Below are 22,220 nucleotides of genomic sequence, written 5' to 3'. Positions count from 1 at the left end.
AGCATATTGTTTTCCCTTTATGAGAGTCTTGCCAACCCAGCTACACCCGAGACACCACTGAGCAGGAGGGTGACCATTAGTGGGGTCATCACGAAGAAGGGAGGTAGGCACGGCACCTTCAGGGCATCCCCTGTGGTTCATAGAGAGTGCTCTGTGTCTTCTCTCTCTGCTTTGAGACATGCTTTTTTATACCCTCAGCATATTCAGTGGAAAAGTACTGACTAGATGTTGCCACATGTGTGGCCAGTGCATGCAACAAGGCCTGCCAGGTCCGTGCTCTGTCAGCTAACAGTGGTCCCTGAATTGCAACAACATATTGTTCAATAACAATCCTCCCAGTTCCCTTCTTCAAGGTTGTGTTCTCACAGCTGTGTTCAGCTTGTAATTTTTCCATTGTGGCCCTACACAGACCATCATCTAAAATCCCTCACACACATGGTGCTGTGACCATGATGGTTTTCACCAAGTGAGGATCTGAGACACTCCATGTAAAGGGGCTGGTGGGCTTGTCTAGCTGAAAAATGTCCTGCCACTCAGTCAACAGCAGTGGGCCTGATACAGGAGTTACAGGGAGGTCTCCAGTCACCAGCACTGTGCTGGAGGTCAGAATTAGATGATCATAATTTTCCCCTCTGGCTTTAAAATCTATTAACAGCTATTTTATGATGCTGATCATTTATCAGCACACCGCAGACTGCAAGATGAGGACCACCATGATATACTTCATAGTTAATTTATTTCCATTAGTTCACAGCTAAACTTATTTTAAAAGAATTTCTAACAACTGGATTGGAAAGGAGAAAACCTAGAGACTTTCCAGTATAGAACTATTTGGGGGAAAAAAGAGGAATTTCTAGAGCTGTGAGTTTGTGTGGGGTCTCAGATGTGGATGTTTGACACTTGGTTGTGGCACTGATACTAGCCTGTTCAATGAATGCCCCACATTTCCCAGCACATGATAAGGGAGATTTACATGTGTGCCCAGACAGATGCATACTCAAGGCTCCTTCAGCATTGCTCTCTTCATGGCTGAAGCTTTGCTAATGGAACACCTTTTGCAGCAAGGACTGATATACAGTTTAATTACTTTCTCTTTGTCCTTCTGGTGGGTAATATTAACTGTTCCTGAAAACAAAGCATGTCCTGCCTCTCCTGTAAACCTGTCAGAGCAGAGACACACTCCATCCCTCAGTCCTCATCGTCCCTGGTGTATAGAGAGAGTAAAATGGGTTCTGCTGATGAAAATGAAAAAGGACTTGCTCTGTAACTGGTGTGGAGAGGGAATGGAGACAGGCTTGGTGCAGGACAAAAGGAGTAACTGTTTGCACCATTTTTGCTCTCTGTTTTACAGAATTGCTCGCTTTCTTCTGTTTTACCTTTTCACCTGTCACAACCCTGCTGCAACATGGAGAAAAAGGGATCCTTGAGGAAGTGGCCTGGTCACTTCTCCAGCATAGCAGTTCTTCTCCAAGTACTACTTCAAGCACACATCCTTCCAGTGGCCAGGTGGTTTTAGCTCCAGACTAAATCTCACTGCACACACCATGTTAGGATTGTCTCACAGAAGGATGGAGAAATTCTTCTGATGATATAGGAAAAAGTTAACATTTTTTTTTCTACTTGCGTACATTACAGTGATTTTTTTTTTCCTGAGAACTTAATCTTCTATATTAAATTAAGTCAAATAATCCTCTTGTCACTCTAAAAATAATTACCATAGATTTTTTAAAAGAACATAGGAAATAGAAGATTTTTTAACGCCCCAAACCCAGAGCTTTTCTTTCAAGCATTATTTTAATGAGAAAAACAGTGTTAGATTTGAAACTGCAATTAAGATGAGAGTGCAGAAATGACCAGTTTTATTTTTTGACCATATCTGTTGTTGTCAATGCTGCTAATAGGTTCCACAGCCGCTAGTAATAATTGGTCTAACACCAGATAAAACTAGATTTTCTTTTAGGCAGATATATAAAAAATAAAAGAGAGAGAAAAGAAATATACGGAGAGTAAAATCTCCTTGGTTTTGAAGCATAAGAACTCCAGAGACAAGGAATCAACTCCTCCACGTCTCATTTCAGTATTTGAATGTTCTCCCCTAATTTCTGTCATCAGCCCAAGCTCTGTCTCCTCCAGCCCAGGCTGCCCTGCTGATGCACCAAGCACAGATGTAGTCCCAGAGGGAGAGGAAGCAATGACCCTTAATCAGCAATATCCCTTTGCATCTCTTAGAAGAAGCAGCGCTAATTTTAGTAGTTTTCCTTGTAAGAGATACTTATTTTCCTGTGCTCTTTGGCACAGATCCTTTAACCAAATGTACTTTAATGTCAGATGCATGACCATTACAAAATACAAAATACAAACTGAACTAACATGACAAGGTTACTGATTGCAAAGACATGCAGGGCCAGGGTTTTAATCCCCACTGGATGAAACTCTCTACTCCCTGTGCTTAGGCGTTTTCTGCATTGGCACCATAAGCCCTTAATGGAGCTTCCCAGTGCAGTCCTCAGAAGGGAACAGATAAAACTGAAATAACTGTGACTGGCACCAGTGCGCTTGTCCTGGCTATAGACAGGGCTACTCTTCAGACCAGCTAAGGCCCGAATGTTTGCGTAAATCAGGACAGCAGGAAATGACCCAATATTTGTAGAGTGCATTTTGAATTGTAAAGTTTATTTTCTCCTCTAAACTCTCTTGTTTTCAACTGTTAAACTACAAGGATCTTATTACACTGTTACTAATATTTCAACAGACCTGAAAAGTACCCTAACTGAGATCAGTTAATTTTGCTTATACAGTCCTTGCTACCTTGCCTTGCAAAATGGCTGAATTGAACAGGTTTGAATAATGACTCAACATACCTGTTGCTTTCCAGTGTCAGGATGTCTTGGTTTATTCCCCAGCCATGGCTAATGATGTCTCCAACATTGTCTGCACAACTCTGGGATTTGTTTGCTTGTTTGCTTATAGCACCAGCTTCAGCAAGAGGTGGGAGCATGAAGCATCACACAGCTGATATAAAGAGAGCAAGTGTCTTTTGTAATTCCTTGTAGCTCTTTCAAGTACATCCATTTATTTGACACTGATGCTGTTGTATATTTTAACCAAACACACACAAACAAAGAACCCAGTCCTGAAGCCTTTGCTTATTCGGTGTCTGAGAAAAGACTTCCAGATGTTCCTTATAGATATTTGAACTCTTTTAATCTAAATTTGAATTTTGGATCTAAAATCAGTGAGTGTAGCTCCCTACCAGAATCTGAAGCCTGATCTGGAGAGAAAGTTTAATGATCATGTTGATGCCCGCTAGCTGAAGCTCTCCTGAGATATTTTCACATCCAGGAGAGGATGCCAGTTTTGTACTCCAATTACTTTTAAGATATTCCTAAGCCTCATCCCACAGATTTATTGAAGTGAAGGATGAGTGGCAATATTCACATCACTTTTGTAGAGAAAAGTCTCTAAATGCAGAAGCAAATTTCCCTGCTTCTCATGCCATCATCTAGAATCTCCCATGATTTACTGTCTGTGTGGTATCACTATTATTCCAATCCATCACAAACTCTAACCATTATGCTTGTGTGTCTGTTTTACTCCTTTATCTTTTAACTAGATGTACACAAATGAATACTGACTTCAGGTCTAATAACCGATTTACACAGATGCAAATGGGTTATTATGCCTTTAATTTGCAAGCATGGTTAATGTAATTTAAAGCATTTCTGCTTTTTAGCCACACAGCTGCATATGGCTTTTAAAAAGAATGATCTTCCTGAAGGATTTCTCTCCACTAATGAACATAATGATTGAACATCAGGTAAAGAGCCACTCTGCAGGCAAGAAAGTGATATTCTTGTAAAATGAGGTATCTTATACAGGTTGGTAGTTGCATGGTCTGAATATAACCCTATCACCAAACAGACCTGCTTTTTGCTGACTGTTCTGACATACAGTCCTTTCTTTTGGGTGATGGAGGGGAATGTATAGGACAAACATGTTCATAAATATAACATTCCTCATTTAAGTGATCTTTCCAAAAAAGTAAGAACTTTCCTAAAAATACTTTAATCCTATATAATTTATTCCACTTCCTGTGTAAAAGCAGAAACAGCTTAAAAATTTCAATAATTTTGTGTAAAATATTCCTGAGCTAGTCATTCGTATGCTGGTTTTCCACTTGATGCAATATGACATCGTGGAGATACCTTATCATACTCTGAAAGCTGACATTATAAGGCACTACTGAAAATATTGCAGAGCTTTGCATAGCAAAGAGCATTCAGCCAAATAGCTAGAGAACATCCTGTGTTTTTAAACACAGATACCTTTGCTGCTTCAATACTACTAGAAGTCTGGGAGACAAGCATCTAGCCCATAATATTTATATCATTCTTAACTGTCACAGGGACAAAGAAATCCAAAATTGAAAGGAAAGGGGAAAAAAGGAGAAAAAGCAGTCTAGCTGGGAAAGCTTCAGGGTCTCATTTCTTGCATATTGTCATTTTTACCATGGTCAAAGTCTCTTTTAATGAAGGGCTGAGTGAACAAACAGAAAGATGTCCCCACTTTGGAGAGACTACAGGCTAATCAGATCTACTCTCTCAATACAGGCGAGCATTTGCACAGTGTGACAGCAAAGGTGGTGTCACCAGCACATCAGTGCCCATGGAGCTGGGGCTGCCACTGCAGCTGTGCTGCGCCGGCTGCCCCTGAGCACACCACCCCACTGCAGAGCAGCCCCTTTTCTGATGGAGCAGCTCAGCTGCATGGAGCACACTGGGGTCCCACCGCAAGGGAGAGACAGTTGCTCTGTCAGCACACACATGTTAGATACCAGCCCAGCTATTAGAAAATGCAAAGCATCAGGGCTTGCACGGTCTTACGCACAGTGCAGCAGGCTGAGCAGTGCTGATGCACTAGCTTGTGTGGTCTCCCATCACTGGGAATAGCTTTTAACTGGCTATCTCACTTACAAAAGCATTTATAAAACTGCTAAATACCAGAAGTGCAGCCTGCCAGTATCTTGGTTAACAGAGGACTAACTTCTCACCACATCCACTACTGGCACAAGATCTGTCAAAACACACAGTAATAAAAAATATTAGGGATAATCTTTATAAACAGTTGGTTTTGATATAAGATGTGGGTTGGATTTTTTTATCTTTCTGCATTGTGTAAAACTTGATATTTAAATTGTGGCTTCATTAGGGAAGGCTGTACTTTCAGATACCTCACATTTTCAAAAAAATTCTCAAGCTTTCCTGCCTGGTTTTCCTGAAGCCTTTGGAATTGGATCTGAATTTCACACAGATTCAGAAATAGTGTTTATGTAGATTTTTTAAAAATAGGTTTTAAAACATCTCCCAGTGGCTAAATCCTTTGCTTCCTGATGATAAGGAAACACTTTTTTTTTGCTAGCAGTTTACTGCTGTTTTCATGGCTTTGTAAACCTAAGCTTTAATTTTTCTTCCCATTTGTGTTTATGTTCAAAGGTATTAAAGTTGAACTATTGTAAAATTAATTTCTTTGGGAAACACAGCATTATTTTTCTCCCATCCCTGATGTTCATATTGCCACTGAGGGGAGGGAGAGAGATGGAACGGGGGAGATCTCTGAATGTTGTAGTAGACCACCTGCTTGTTTTCTTTGCTGATAAAGAGAGTTATTCCTTCAAAGTGGAGTGGAATGATGGCTTGGGACCTTGGCTGTAAATAACATCTCACACGGCTGCACTAGGAGAGGAGTCGATATCATACTTTGTGGGCCACTGAGTGTCTGGGAATGAATGATTTATCATCACGTTTAGAGGAGGCTGAACAAGCAAAAGAGTTTTATATTCTGAAAACTCAAACCTTTGGAGAATGTCTTATATATTCTGTGCTAATAAGAAGTGTAGTAAAAGATTACTCTGAAGATTTGCCCAGACACATAAACACATACAGATGCAAATTTGTATAAAATGCATTGGAAGAGAGGAGGTAGAGTTGGATGTGAATGCAAAAAGGAAAAACTAAACACAGTTGGACTGTTGTAGCTAGAAAATTAATTAGTACTGCATTTTTCTGCCAAACACAGAACATGCATCTCACTTTTAATTGTCTCCTGAGCCATGGATATACAGCTAAATAGATGTGATAGAAGGTCAGGGGTTTTATGCTCCAAACTGAAACAATAAAAAAGACAGAATTAATTGTCCCGAACCTTTTGCATCTCGTAAGGAGGGCAAATAAGGCAACTTCAGTGTGGTAATTTAGACTTGATCCTGTCTCATATAGTTCAGGGACATACTGCCCTTTCCCTGTCCCACCTAAACATTTACAAACTCTTTGCTCAAACACTTCCCAGGTAGGGCAGGGGGTTAGAGTACACCAGAGCTCACAGTGATGCTGGTGAGCTTCAAACAATTTACAAATCTATCCATCTTAATTATCAAAGTCTTCAAACTTTTATTTCTCTCTTGAGGCCTGCTGTTTTCTCAAAATCTGAATCTAATAAATCCCATTCCTCTACCAGTAATGACAAACAGGGGAAAAAAGCAGTGCTGTGAAAAAAAAAGAGTAAAGGACCAAACTCCACAAAAGCATCTGAGACTATAAGAATTTACCCTCCCTGCAGACAGACTTACCCCTACCTGCAGAGAGTCCATAGGTAATCTGTGAAAACCATGCTCTGATTCTTCCAGTTCCTCTTGAGGGCTCCAACTCTTCTTTCCCTGATGACCATCTCAGAGGGTAAGTCTCATGCCTGGCTACCTTGTCTAGCCTGTGCAGCAGCCTTCTCTCTTCTCCATGATGTTAAGCCTTCCCCTTTCTACTGCCTCCCCAAGAGGGCTTACTACCCTCTCCCTTCCTCCTCCAACTTGTGCCCATCCTTCCCTGGCCACAAGTGATTAGTGTTTTCATCTTTGGCAGTAGCAGCGATGGCAAATACCTTTTTCTGTTTCACCTTCCTGGCACTGGAAGTAGCTCATTGCCATCCTGCTGGGCTGTAACTCATTTTGTTGTGCTGCCAAGGAAGAGTAAGTTTTGGTAGACTCTGTGTCAGCTACATGGCAGCACTCAGGGCTTGTTCAGCTCCAAACTGCTCCCAATAAAAATGATTTATGAAGGACATCTTTACCCAAGGTAGTTTTGAAGAAATGACCCTGATATCTGTATCTATATGTTTATGGACACATACACATATAAAAAGCAATGCTGACTTTTTTTTTTTAGATATTAGACATCTCTGTGCAATGAATACAGAATTTTTCCTTTTTTTTTTTTTTAGTGCGGTCAGATTCCCTGGATTAAATTTCAACATTACCTTACAGCATTTAACTTACCCTGTTTAGTGTTGGAGTGGTGTAATACTGAGATAATATTACAGAAATTTGAAATCAATAGGTTTTTTATCCATTTAAAGAGCTGCTCAGATTTCTCCTAAAGTTAGGAATCATGCACAAGTTATATCCTCTGGAAAAGGAGCAGACATTTCACTGCCGTCTCTTTACTCCTCATTTTTTTTGCAAAATACTCCTCCTTTCACCTTAATAAATATAAGAATTAATGAAAGCTTTTTTTTGCACCTGGATATTATTTTTATATAGCCATCAAAAGGAAATGTGAACAGGACTGACAATTCATTTATCTTTGTGTGTTGTCGTTTAACCTCAGCTGGCAACCAAGCCTCACCCAGCCGTTTGCTCACTCCCCCTGTGGGGCGGGGGAGAGAATCAGAAGAGTAAAAGAAAGCTTGTGGGTTGAGATAAAGACAGTTCAATAGGTAAAGCAAAAGCTGCACACACAAGCAAAGCAAAACAAGGAATTAATTCACTACTTCCCATGGGCAGGCAGGTGTTCAGCCATCTCCAGGAAAGCAGGGCTCCATCATGTGTGACCACTACTTGAGAAGGCAAAATGCCATCGCTCTGAATGTCCCCCCTTTCTTTCTTCTTCCCCCAGCTTTATATGCTGAGCATGATGTCATACGGTGTGGGACATCCCTTGGGTCAGTTGGGGTCAGCTGTCCCAGCTGTGTCCCCTCCCAACTCCTTGTGCACCCCCAGCCCATTTGCTGGTGGGGTGGGTGAGAAGCAGAAGAGGCCTTGACTCTGTGTAAGCCCTGCTCAGCAGGAACAAAAACATCCCTGTGTTATCAACACTGTTTCCAGTACAAATCAAACATAGCCCAGTACTAGCTACTGTGAAGAAAATAAACTCCACCCCAGACAAAGCCAGCACAGTCTGAGAGAAATGCAAAGTAAAGAATTTGTAGCAAGTTGTGTTCACATCATAATAAAAGGGCAGCAAGAAGCCCTTTACCAGCCACTGCAATTTTTTTGCCTCTTTTCAAAATCAGTTTCTCATTGTGTGCCTACAAATCCACCTGCTCTGAATATGCATTCAAAGAGAAAGAAAACAGGACAACTTTGAAAGTATATTACATAGGGATTTGGAAAAAGTACTTTATAATTACTTGGAGATTTCGTCAAATTGGACACTGTATTCTTGTGCATTTCAATAGGGTATAAGAATGCACTTGGCTGATGACCACGGAAAAGGGAAGCCAGCATGAGACTAGCATGGTACATAGGTCCACTCTTGCTTGTAGCAGTATCAGTGTGTATCCATCCCCAGTGAAGGTGTGACTGCCTGCAAAGGCTGTCATCTACAGAGGGCCAAAGAAGAGAGAAAATTATGACCCTGAGACAGAAATGATTCATATATGCTGTGATTAGATACTGTTACGTGGATAGGAGCATAAGATGAAGGGGCTGAAATTAAGATTTGGAAGAGCTAGTTCTCCTACCCCATCACAGGGGCTTCTCCATCATGCTTGTAGGATGGAGATTATTAGCTGTCTAATGTGGGTGACACTACAGATTCTAAACCATTGTTTAAAAATATAATTTTTTTCTACAACAATTTGGAGGAAATGGCCCAAATCTATCTGCCCCAACCTGCTCTGTCCCACCCACTCAAATACACTAGGTACATTAGTTCTCACCGCCACAGTCAGGGGCTACAACTTCACACATGCAATCTGTGTGACACTCCTGGCTCATCCTGAGTTGGAAGAAGGCCCCAGTGGAGTTAGCCCATATCAAGTGCCCTGAAAGCCTTTTCCTGCTAAGATGGTTGAGTAAAGGAGCCACTCAATTCCATTAGCAGGCCTTGCACGCTCTGAACTTACTAATCAGAACAAATGTAAATAATTATATTTATATAAAAAGTAGCCAGGGTTTGTAACAGGAATGGAAGAGAAAGGTTGAGGGAAGAAGCATCACCAAAGAATTAGTTATGGGCATGAACAAGGCAGGTTTTTTAAACACAAATGCTATAGTGCCCACTAAGCACCTGCCAGAAAATTTCAAATAATCAGCGATGAAAGGTGAATCATGACAATGAGCAGCTGGGTGAATAAAACAGGCTCTGCATACCACTCCAAGCTGGTATTTCCATAATGTCCAACTCAAGGAACAGATCCCCACCATTACTGTTTACCTAAACCAAAGGTTTATGTGGTTCTTTGTCCTGGAGATAAGATACAGTCTCTGCACAGAAGGGTGTTAAACTAAAGACTCACAAAACCTCTGGTCCAAAGGCAGGGGTAAAACCAAAACCATTGTTGAGTCCAAGATAAAAAGGATTTTTGGCATTCAGTTTGGCAGCATTAGCATGTGGTATCAGGAACACTTTCTTCATACCCTCTGTCTCTCAACAGCAGCACAAGTCAGATGTGGACATAACAATGCTTCAGTGGAAGCAACGCTGTGTTTCATGTGCTCTCTCTCTCTGGCATTTCATTTAATTTGCAAAAATCTGACAACTCTAACCCACCATTAAAATGTGTAATAAAAATGACAACAAAAAAAGCATACTTTGAGGGAGCATACACATGTAAATGCAGCTGATGAAGAAACGTAAGTAGAATTTCTGACTCATGACGAAGAGATTGAATAATCTGGTCAGACAGTTTTAGTAATTTGTCATTTATTCATTAACTTGTACTATAGCACGCTCCTATTTATTTTGAGTGTAATGGCAAAGTACAGCTGCACAGAATGCAGGCAGAGAGCTGGCTAAAGCGTAGTTTTAGGACAGATGGTATCCTAGATTTGTAAGAAGGCATTTCTATAATTAACAGTGGACTCACCACATCCAAAACATTCACTCGTGTAATGTGCCTTCATGTATTATCAGGGTTATACTAAAGCCTATCAATTACTTTGCAGAATTCATAAAAATATAGACATCTAATATATTTGGAGAGTAAAAGGTGAGTCATTAGCTGCATTTTTAATTTAAAAAATTTAACTTTATAAATAAGGCTTTTTCCCCAGGCTATAATTTCTAATTATGCACCTATATAAATTCTTGCTATGGTATTAACATTTCATAAACTACAAAGGCAGTTTTCAGTCTGTATGGAATATTGTAGAAAAATTTCTGTGCAATGCAACTTAATAGCATATAAAATTATAGCCCAAACTCTTGTTCAATGTTTTTGGAAGCAGCTCTCTCTCTAAAGTGCATGGTTTTTTTCTGCTTGGGTAAGCCAGAAGTTCAAGTGCAACTGGGTGAACATTTTAGTCTTAGTTTAACCTCTACTGTTAGACAGAGTCTGGAAAGCTATCAGCTATTGCTCAAGAAAAGGTCAAAAATATCTGGCAAAAAGACTGAATTCTTTCTTGCTGGATATAGAGGTTGATCCAAGTCCAGCCAAAACAACACCAAAAATATCTTGCAAGAAATGCTAAATAAAGAGGGAAGTATCTTAAAAACATAAATTATTACAGCAGTCAGATTGGAGGGAGAAATCTACCTGCTTTTTTTAATCATCTCTGGTATTAACTTTACCCCTGAAAAGGTGAGACCTTTTGGAGACTTCATGAGAGTAGTGCCCATGGGCTGCAGCTACCCACAGCTCAGTAGGCCACCATGGCCTCACTGCCTGCGCCCTCGTATCCCTGTGTCCCATCCATCACTCCCCAACGCTGCTTCCCAGGATGGTTGCGCACAATGGAGAATTTGCCAGAGAATTAAAATCCCCTGTGCTTCTGCTCTCCAGGGCCTCATTCTTCCCCCATGAGCCCCAGTGATTCCCTGGGGTAACAAAGAGCTGCTTTTTTTTTTTTGGTTTCTGAACAAGTTCTCCTGCCCATCCCTCCCCCGGGTTGCTTTAGATGCTGGTGACTGCCCACACATGCAGAAAGCCACAGATTATTCCAGCAGAACCCTCTTCCTTCCCACAGCACCCCTCCTCTTTCTGTAGGGCCATACTGTAACATGCAAATTATTTTAAAAATTAATTAATATTATGTCTTTTAGCCATGCCTATCATCACCAACTTCAGGCCTCTGGTTTCCAGAGATCTGCTTTTGACTTCATGGTATCACATTGACAGAGAATCTATAAACAGAAAAGCTTCCTAATGCAAAAAATGTTGCTTGCTATTATCAGGATTTTCAATAATTATTAGCTAATCTGTGATTCACTGTGATGCACTTCACCAGAGCCTCATTAGCCAAACAATCCTGCCTAAATCATCCATAAAATAAGGCCATGAAGTTGGACTTTAAAAGATGCCTTCCCTGATGGCAGAAAGTATTTTGTACAAAATCATAAGCAGCAGCGAGGAATTATCACCCGTAGGATAAATTATATTCTATCAAGCAGATAATGTAATACTGATATGAGATGAAGCACGGTAAGGTTATGCCTTTGAAAGCCAACTAGGAGTTCCCCATTCAAAGTTATCTTTGAAATTTTGGGGGTACTGTTTATAGCAAAAGCTGTGTGCGCCACCCAGGAAGAAAATGGAAAACATTCTGGTGAGGTTTTGGCTTTCAGGAGGAGGTCTCAGAGATACAGCCACATAGTTCAGGCAGTGCAAAGCAGCCTCTCTCTAGTGCAGTGATCATCCCCAGAGGGGTGGTCTTTGTCCCTGTGCCTATTGCCCTCATGCCGAGTAAGCAAGGCAGGCTCAGCGCTGGCATGCCATGGCTGGCGCTGGCAGCAAGGAGCAGGACTGGTGCGCCTCACTCCCCAGGTATGCAAAAGTGCTTCTGACATTTCTTCCCATTTGTTAGAGCAACCATCTGCCCAACGGACTTGTTCTGAGGTGTAAAGCACAGCTCAGAGAGTCTCTACTGCTAAGAAATATGCAATAAAAATAGATAGGTAGAAAACATCTTATGCAGAGCTTTCATAGACAGAATAATAATGCTGGGAAAACAGACTGAACTTCCACATATGGTGGCTTAAGTTGGAAGTACTGGAATAGACCGTAAGTACACACATAGCTGTAAGAAAAATACTGATTTTGCTGGAATAGAAAATTCTAATCAGTGCTTAGTGTTCATCTGTTAACAGTATTATGGCTGAATTCTTCCTGGTTATCACTGCAGTTAACATCTTCATAACTGGTTTCCAGTTTCTTCCTGAAAACCTGAACTCCACAGTAGCAGAAACTAGTGAGTGGTAGCAGGATCACTGCTGCATGCAAAGAGTTCTACAGGAGAACATATATCATAGTCAACGTTATACAGGATTATGAGGATTATCTCCTAAAAAAGATCAAAATAAAGCAGACCTTCTGAACAATGGAAAATGCTATCTCTAACTAGCAGAGTTGTCAATTTATTTAAACAAATATCTTTTTACATGGCGGGTTAATCACAGATTAGTGAAGTAAAAGCTTTAATATTTAAGTAGCTGTAAATATTTGAATTCTAGCATTTTTATAGAGTTTTTACTGTTTATTTCAAATACCTTTCTGCTTATTCATATGATTTATTCTGTGCCTAATCAAATATATACCTTATTCTCCTTTCTGTTGTTCAATACGCTTAAGATGAGCACTGAACTGAGCAGGCTGTAGGTCCCTGGGGTTGGGACAGAACATGCTCTGGCACAGCTGGGCTAGAGCTGCAGTCCCCCAGCACCGTGACTGCTGCCCACTGGGTGGTTACACTGCCTGCCAGCTCAAATACCTCACAGATGACATCCATACAGCCTGGCTCCCAGAAACATAAATTAATTCCTAGCACGCTATAAAGCCTGTCCTTTCCAATTCACCTGGATACCTGCCTCTGCGTTTGAATGTCTGCCTGCAGTGAACTGGACATGACTGAATTACATCCTGAGAAATAATCATTCTGCTCAAAAATTTTCACCATGTAGAAGGCTTAAATTAGAGCAAAGTCACATCTGAGCATCAGGACGCTTACCCACAAGGAAGGGAGAAGTATATTTACACACCAAATTTTATTACCTACATGTTATCACCTAAATTAGCCTCCTGACAATCAGTAGAGCTTTCACAGGGATGATTTTAAGTCAGACATATGTTTATCCTTAACAGGAGCCACCTTGAACAAATGTATATTGCATTTTTTTCCTAAAACTCTACAAATAGAACTATTTGTCCACTAAACACTTTGTTAGAACTATTTGCTCACCTCTAAGGATTCATTTCATTAAGATCTTTCATCTCAGATTCTTTTCCAGGATGCTTTTGCAGATTAATTGCTGGAACTTATGTATTTCGACAGAGGTCATTACCATTATTTTAAATTAGCAAAGCGTATTTAAATTTTTGTAAAAGTCAGACTCTCCTGAACGTTTCCTTGAATGTTTCCATATGTTCAATACCTCTTATGAGTATTGGACTTTGTCTATAGCCAGTATTTTCTGCCCACTCTCTTTCCACCTGACAAGCTCCTATCTGCTGAAAATTGATTAGTTACCACTCTGTAATACACAACTTCTAATCTACACGTACCAAATGTGCTGCTGAGGTTAAGTTTTGCTCTTCCCTACTAGAATCTATACAAAGGTGTGTTCTGCTGACAAAGAAACCCCCTGTCAGAAGTTGACTAGTTCAGATCTTGGGAGAAGGGAAGTGAGAAGGGCTTAGTTTTAATCTAATTTCCCTGAGAACATTGAGAAAAACATCAGAGTCTGCACATGAAGCATGTGGAATCAAGTGCAATCTGCCTTTCAGTTCCCATCTTCTCTCCTTTGCTTGTGGCAGCACCTCCTCTTCTGGTGCCACAACCTCTTTGGAGGATGAGAGGCTCCTATTCCTGGACCATTTGTGACCAAGGAAGTGACTTAAATCCCATAAATTCTTGGAATGTTGTTGGTCCTTTGGGGCTATGCAACTCTTTCTCCTTTGAGAAAAATTGCTTTAGGCTTGTGGGCTGCAGGAAAGTTACCCAAGAGAAAATTCATCCTGGCCAGGATCAGGGTCCAAACTTCCCAGCCAGAAGTCAAGAAGCAGAGAGAGGCATCACTCACATCTATCAGTTTCTCAAGTCACTCTCTGGAGCAGTCCCTATTTCCAAGCTCTGAACATAGCCCTTCACAAGTGACTGCCACCATCTGCCAGATATACCCACTGACTGGTTTCTTTCATTTTTGGGGATAAGCTGTTCAATTTTCTGGATGGGTTTTTCTTCAGTCTGATTCCTTCCTACCATGGCCATAAAATGTTCATTTATCAATAGGCCATAACCAAACTTCCACAGTGTCACGTCCCAGATCAGCACTTATTCCTCCATGTGCATTAGCCCTGCAGCTTTCTGAGTACAGTGAGCACTGAGGAAACATGAGCAAGTAATTGATCCTGCTTGAACAAAATAGTAATTTCATTTCTAATTTAGGAGCCATAGTCACTGACAGTCTTACTGTAACAGTGGGTAGTGGGTTGATTCACCAATATACTGAAAAGATACATTACTGATTAAAGGCTGATGTGCTGACTGAAAAATATACATCCTCTCACATGCCCTTCTCCATTCCACAAATGCACGCTGCAATGAGAAGGGTGTGGAGGTGCCCCCCTCTCAGGCAGGCTGCTGCAGAGGTGTTCTGCTGGCATCCCCATCCAGGCTGCTTTCTCCCAGTGCCAGGGTTGCTGGGAAGAATGGGAACAGAAGAGGGAATCTGGCCCAAAGTTTCTTTTTATTTCATATAAAGAAAAGTAATATAAATTATTAAGTCAGAGCACCTAATTCATCTGTACAGGATGAGGTCAGGTGTTTCGGCTGATAAATGAAGACATCGACTTATTAGCCTAGTTTTGGCAGAATTATTAAGAGCATGTTTACATTCAAGCTCATTAAGGGAGACATCTAAAACCAGAAGCATCCAAAAGTAATGGATGCTTTTTGAAATTGTTGGCTTCAATCAGTTGTGTTACATTCTTTTATTAAGTGGATAGGTTTTTGTGGTTCAGGCAGAGAGCAGCTGCAGAGTTCCTTAAAAAATAAAAATACAGTCTTGAGCTGTAAAGGAAAATTAACTAAATACTTAGAAGACTTTCTGTGTGCCAGCCCAGATATGCTGTGTTTAACACAAGATGTTTCTGCCTAATATGATTTTCTGTGTTCTGTGTGTTTTATATATAACATTCTTTTTCTACTTGAACTTTTTTTTTTCTTGCACTCTGTTCTTTTATGCTCTAGTATTAATTGGAAAGATGGGGTTTCTGTACATTTTCTGATTGCACTGATTTAACAAAAGTCGTGATTTTGGCTTTATCCACTAGCCAGATTCACAGCGTCAACACCTTTTCTCTCGCTATCTCACTCACTCATGATTCAAAGACGCAGTACACTGGCATGCTATGTACTTAAATCCCTAACTGACAGTTGCAGTAACTCACATCCATTTGGAGTATTACCCTATGTTCTCACAGCTTAAGTGGCATTTATAAAGGTATTTAACATAGAAAATCTTATAAATAATTTAAAGCACAACAACTCTGAATACTGAGTATCTATAAATATATTAGAGAGAGAAGAGACAGAAATAAAATGTATTTTATGTTAAACTGTTATTAAAACAAACAGTCCTGGCAGAAGGCCCACAGGTGAGCACAGGAAGGTTACCCCCCCCATACCTGGATAATCATTGTGGTGAGGCCAGGAAACAGAGGCCATTGTACTGCAGAGGATGCTGCAAGTCCTGCTGGCTCAGCTTTCTTCCTCACTTCTGCAAGAGCAGTATCCTCTCTGCCATAGCAGCTTGTTTCTGTGAGCTATGTAGCAGCCAAATCAGAAAACCTAATGCAGCAGTGTTTAATCAAAAAATTTTTCATACTAAATTTAGCTTCAGCTCTTGACTGGAGGAATGCTAGAGATGACTTCTTAACAGCAACATTTTCTTCTTCCAATAGTTCATCAAATATTTATTATAAATAAATAATTTTAAAAAAGGAAAATAAATCAATGCATTCTAAGCAAATAAAACTCATTGCCCCACCTCTAGTTCAGGTCTTATTTGCTTAGTATCTGTGATGATTAAGTAATTATACTAGTTGTCCAGTCATCCATTGAGTCTCTCTTGAAAAACTGGATGGATGTGACTTGAATTTCTAATTCTTTTGATTTTCTAGATTTATACTACTGGAGAGCATAGCATGATGTGATCCTGGCAATGCAAATAATGAAAAGGAAAGGAGAAACAATCCTAGTTTTTTTTAAAAGTAAAGCAAATTCTCCAGTTTCACACATGGAAAACATGTATCCTTCTTTAAAACCTTGCACAGTAGGTTCATCTCACCCTTTACTTTAGGAGCTGGCAGATTGCTGAGGCATTTATATTGCAGGTCACAGAGAAACACCTGGAGAACTGAGGCCTAAGCATTTAAGAAGTTGCTGCAGATCTTGTCTGATCTGTTGGTTTCTTATATGGATTTTTTTCCATATGAGGTGCTGAGAGTTCTTTGAGGTCAAATATATGTCAAATTTCTGTGTGGGAGGTGTTACTAGTTTCTGTTAGCCCAGTGGGAAATACAAGGTATTACCTAACTCAGTGGTGCTCTCTCTTGGACTTAACATTCTTTGTTTTAGTAACATTTTTAACAGTAGCATTCTTCTTTCAGTCTTTATTAATAATATTTTGTCTTCAATTCTCCATTAATAATACCACTTTAAGAATGTGATAAATCAGGATGTTGGTAAACAATTGTTAAAATTATTTTGTAGACCCAAATGTGGAGCATTTTTTTGAGTTTTGTCAACATTTGTATTTCTTCCAAAGGATGATTATATTACTTCTTCCCCAGAAGAGGGACAAGTGTTAATTTATAATCTATAAAATATTATTTTATAATAATGATCTTTAAGATATAAGATATTACAAGATGGTGATCTGATAAAGTTTTTAAAGATCCTGGTGTAAGTTAAAGGCAAATATGTTACTCAAAGAGAATAACCACAATATGTAGGTAGAGACACTTCAGAGGCAAGCAATACTCGCCTCCATACCACCAGGCACTGCTGGCCTCTCTGGGAGTCAGAGCTTCTCATGGTAATGTTGACGCTTGGCTGCTTCCCTGTATTTAGTATACTTCTGTAAAGCAGAGTATTTTTTTATCATTCCCAAGACTGAGCTGAGCTGGCTTTTACTCTGCTGCTCTGCCTCTGGGTGATCCACCTCATTCAAGCTCTTCCCAATAAATTTACTATATCCCTTTTTGTATGCAGGGTTGCACTGAGCAGTGGAGGTGCAGCAGCTCTCATCTGCTGCAGGATGAGCTGCTGAATGGCAACCCCACATGCTGACTGGACTTGACAGATGACAATTTGTATATATTGTCTTCTCTTGCCATCTTATACTCCTAAGTGTTATGCAGCCAGCATCATGCCTTTTATTAAAAAAGGCTATATGCCTTAATTTTCAGATAAATTTTACAGTGTGGAGTAATCTGGTTTTCTGACTGCTCTTGATTTAATTGCAAGCACTGTGTACTAAAGGATGAGCTACTGTTACATCATTATGAATATAGTATGTTGCCTTCTCTTTCTGTATGTTCTTGCATGAGTGCCTTATACTGTTAGATCATTTAACAAAGAATATCAGATAAGAAAGCTAAAGAAAGTAGAAACTAAAGGCAATTAAAAATGCATTTGCTGCATTAGGTGTGAACTGTGCCTAGCCAGAATGCAGAAGTGTGTGTTCTACCTTAATCTGTTTCATGGAAAGTAAAATGACACTTTTTCGTGGAAATGCCACTTGTCCAGAGTAAGGATGAAAAAAACAAAGAGATAGCACAGTCTGACAGTTTTAAGCCTGAATTTCCTAATATAAGACCAATCAGTTCTTTCTCAATCACTGTGTTAGACTTCAGCCTATCACCTGGATCCTGGAATAACTTCAAGACAGTGCAGCCCACTGCTTGCAGATGGGAAATAGGAAGGTCATCATGTATATTGAAAACAATCCAGACATTTGAACTTGCAGCTTTTATGACCTTTTACAGACTTCTTATGGGAACACAGATATGCTGTCAATTTGGTTTGGGCCTGATCAGGACTGGAATTTGGCGGGTGGGGAGAAGGAAGGAAAAATGCAATTATGCCTCTGGATTTGATGTTAAACCAGTGACATTTTAAAGGCAACCAGGCTGGAAGTTGCCAACCTGTTGTGAGCTACTCTGAGGAAGAAGCTCCACAGTGAAAGTCACTGTGGTGGAAGCAGAGATGTGAACATTTTAGCACCTCTCTCTCTTGCTTTTTTTTTTGTTTGTTTACATCCGATATTCACTTCTGCCCCTCACCAATTTTCTGCAGATAATACAGTTTTCAGAAGCAGGTCAGTATGTCATCAGCATATTCATGTTCCTGGGGAGACACTCTGAGCCCCAGAGTTTGCTTGAACGCTGCCTGTGAACTGCAAGCAGCAGCGCTGCCTGCTCCACTGCAGAAGCACAGGGGCAGGACTGCCCTCCACTTTCACAATTTACTTTCTATCAGTAGGGGCAAAACTGGCCCCTGTGACTATGAAAACGTGTCAGTCTAATAAAAAAATGAGGGAAGAAAAAAACCTGACAAAAATCTAAGAATAGAGTCCTGAACAGGACTTATTTCTGACAGAGGATTTAGGGCAGTAATTAACGTTGCTTAAATATGGTAGGAATACCATGTCACATCAAGTATATTACAGTGCTTCTACACCAAGTCAAAGTACATTTCATCGTATATGCTTTGTATGTGTAACATTGGATATTTTTGCAGCTTTGTCCTTTTTAAAGGTGACCTGCACTGTTTTAATTTCTGAATGCATTAATTCCAAGCAGCAGGGTATGAATTAAAGGCTCCTCAAGCATCCATTAGTATTTTGGTTATTAAAAATTAGTAAAAATCTTGCTAGGTGGCCGGGCCCAAAGAGTGGTGGTGAATGGAGCTAAATCCAGCTGGTGGCGAGCCACAATTGGTGTTCCCCAGGGCTCAGTGTTGGGTCAGTTCTGTTTAACATCTTTATCAGTGATCTGGATGAGGGAATAAAATGCGCCCTCAGTAAGTCTGCAGATGACACCAAGTTGGGTGGGAGTGTTGGATCTGCTTGAGGGTAGGATGGCTCTACAGAGGGGTCTGGACAGGCTGGTTCAGTTGGCTGAGGCCAATAGTATGAGGCTTAACAAGGATCAGTGCTGGTTGACAGCCGGCTGAATATGAGCCAGCAGTGTGCCCAGGTGGCCAAGGCGGCCAACAGCATCCTGGCTTGTATCAGGAATAATGTGGCCAGCAGGAGTAGGGAAGCGATCATGTCCCTGTACTTGGCACTGGTGAGGCCACACCTTGAATATTGTGGTCGGTTTTGGGCTCCTCACTACAAGAGGGCCATTGAGTTGCTGGATTGTGTCCAGAGAAGGGCAACGAAGCTGGTGAAGGGTCTGGAGAGCAGGTCTTATGAGGAGAAGTTGAAGGAACTGGGCTTGTTTAGTCTGGAGGAGGCTGAGGGGAGGCCTCATTGCTCTCTACAACTACCTGAAAGGAGGTTGCAGCGAGGTGGGTGTTGGTCTCTTCTCCCAAGTAAAAAGTGGTAGGACAAGAGGGAATGGCCTCAAGCTGTGCCAGGGGAGGTTTAGATTGGATATTAGGAAAAATTTCTTCAGTGAAATTTTTGTCAAGCATTGGAACAGGCTTCCCAGAGAAGAGGTTGAGTCATAATCCCTGGAGGTATTTAAAAGATGTGTAGATGTGGCGTTTAGGGACATGGTTTATTCTTGGACTTGGCAGGGCTAGGGTAATGGTTGGACTTGATGGTCTTAAAGGTCTTTTCCAACCTAAATGATTCTATGGTTCAAATAATGGAGCTGCTAGTCATTTAAAAAAAATTACAGGGAGAAATATTCTTAAATGTCACCAGCTACACAGTGCTGGAATTGCTTATGGGATTTCATGAGTTGCTATAAAACATGGCCCAGCAAAAGCAAAAGCAGTCAGCATTACCAGTCCTGTTAAGTCTCAGTGTCTGCTTATTGTGCCAGATACTCATCCGCTGTTAATCATCATCGCCTCCTGAGGTCAGCAATACTCCTGCATTTCATATCAAAGGAGGATTTGGGCTAACAGTGGAATATGAGAATGGGACTAAGAGATGACTGTCCCTTCAGGAGGAATTATGCTGGTTTCATTCAATGGTCCCTCCAGACTCCTTCTGGCTTCCCTGGAAAAGTGCTCATGAGCCAGGAAGGGGACTTCAGAGTTTCTCCCAGCCACCATCCCCTCGGGGATGGCTTAGGGATGAAGTCACGTGGATAAAGTGATGAAGAATCCTGCTGCCAGAACAAATGCTCCTGTGAATCTTCTCTACTGAAATCTGATTTGGAAGTGGAAAGCTGTGGAAATGCCATAGGATTTCTCCATCAAAAACCAATTTCAGTTTGCCTAGGAGTAAAATATCATTAGCTATCTGCCACTAATCTAATATCTAAGTGACAGTTACACCAAAAAAAAATATGGTCATCAACAAAACACAGTCTTTACTTTAAGCACCTGAATAGTTTCCCTGATTTCACGAGAATCGCTGGTGTGGATGATGCTGCAGGATCAGAAACTGCAAAGGGAGCTTCTCACTGTGGTATTCCTGCTGTTCATCACCTGTTCAGGGTATGAGTGTAGCAAGGTGATAGCTTCTGCACTGTAGAAGTCCCTTTTGCTGGCAGGATTAAATCAATAAATGGCTTCAAATGTTATGATCCTAAGACCAAAATGATTTGCACAGAGTACCTGCTAGTTGGTGTAGAGCACAATAGTCCCCCATTATAATTTTAGTAGAAGAGAAGAACAAAAAGCGAGTCTTGTTATTACTCTAACTTAAGACTCTGAAAAACACCTTTGTGTTCCTAATTCCTGACTTTAATTGACTACAAAGATATCAGCGCTTCAGTGTTCAGCTGCTACATATCAATGAAATTTGGTGGGTAGTAAATACAGTAAAACTGAAGGTTTAATGCTATAAATCGAGAGACATATTTGAGCTAAAACTCTTCACTTCAGCAGCACTATTACTACAATAACAGCCTTAGATTTATTAAAATAGAACTAGGTCTAAATGCAATGGCCTTTCCTTTTAATTTTTATTACTTATTTTTTATATCTATGAAACAAAACTCACTTAATATGAACTGGGTATTTTTACATTCCAAGCCTTTATAATTTTCACAATGCTGTTATTTCAGCAGGAATTTTTAAACATCAATTTTAATAAAAACTTAAAAGTTTTTCAAATATTCAAAATATGATTTGTCACTAGGAATTTGATACAAAAATTACTTCTGTTTTGATTCTGTTTACCTATTAGGAGTTTTCTAACCCATCCTGCTGCGGAAGGCACAAAGCCTCACTGGCAGAGGACCCAGCTAACCCATTCTTGGGATGTGACTGAAGGACCGCCACTGCTGAGCGGAGTGGCTGCTGGAGTTAACTTCCTCAGGTACATGTTGTGATTGCCTATCCCTGCCTTCATGGGTGCCTTCATGGGGCCTGGTAGGGGAAGCACTGTGCAGGGAGTCTGGCAAGGTGGTAATAAAACTCACTGCAGTGCTACATGGCTTAAGGCCATATGTGAAAAGAAATAATGATGCTTACTTACTGCATGAAGCACACTGAGCTTTTGGGTGGAAAAGCAAAGCATAAGTGATTATTAGACTATTTGATTAAATGGTATTTAATAGTTATTACAGTAAAAGCTTTTATGACTGGTGGGGTCTGACTCCACCTGCCTGGGGAACTGGGCTCTGCCTGCTGGCAGGATTCAGGCTCCCAGTAAAGGCTATGAAGGAAGGCAAGGAGCTGCTCTTCAGGCAAGTTGTCATAGACCTGCCACAGGACTGTTGTAGGATTTAAATCATGATATGATCAATAGGAATGGCTGAAAAGACTCCTAAGAAAAAAATTTCCATCAGGAAATATTGATTTTATGCAGTTTCAGTATTCTTCA

At 40.5% G+C, this 22,220-nt stretch overlaps 1 long non-coding RNA gene across 1 annotated transcript in view; it reads left to right on the top strand.

The window, feature by feature from the left end:
* LOC142061017 (uncharacterized) overlaps positions 1-22,220 on the top strand; it is a 216,298-nt gene that overhangs the window by 192,943 nt on the left and 1,135 nt on the right. Inside the window, exon 6 of the long non-coding RNA XR_012662015.1 lies at positions 1,352-21,713. This is a non-coding gene — a long non-coding RNA (uncharacterized LOC142061017). The remainder of the gene's footprint in view (positions 1-1,351; positions 21,714-22,220) is intronic.

The sequence above is a fragment of the Phalacrocorax aristotelis genome, chromosome 8 (genome assembly GCF_949628215.1).
Source record: "Phalacrocorax aristotelis chromosome 8, bGulAri2.1, whole genome shotgun sequence".
In the NCBI taxonomy this organism is placed as follows: Eukaryota; Metazoa; Chordata; class Aves; order Suliformes; family Phalacrocoracidae; genus Phalacrocorax; species Phalacrocorax aristotelis.
The sequence above is the reverse complement of the archived record's forward strand: the minus strand, read 5'-3'. Positions and strand labels throughout refer to the sequence as shown.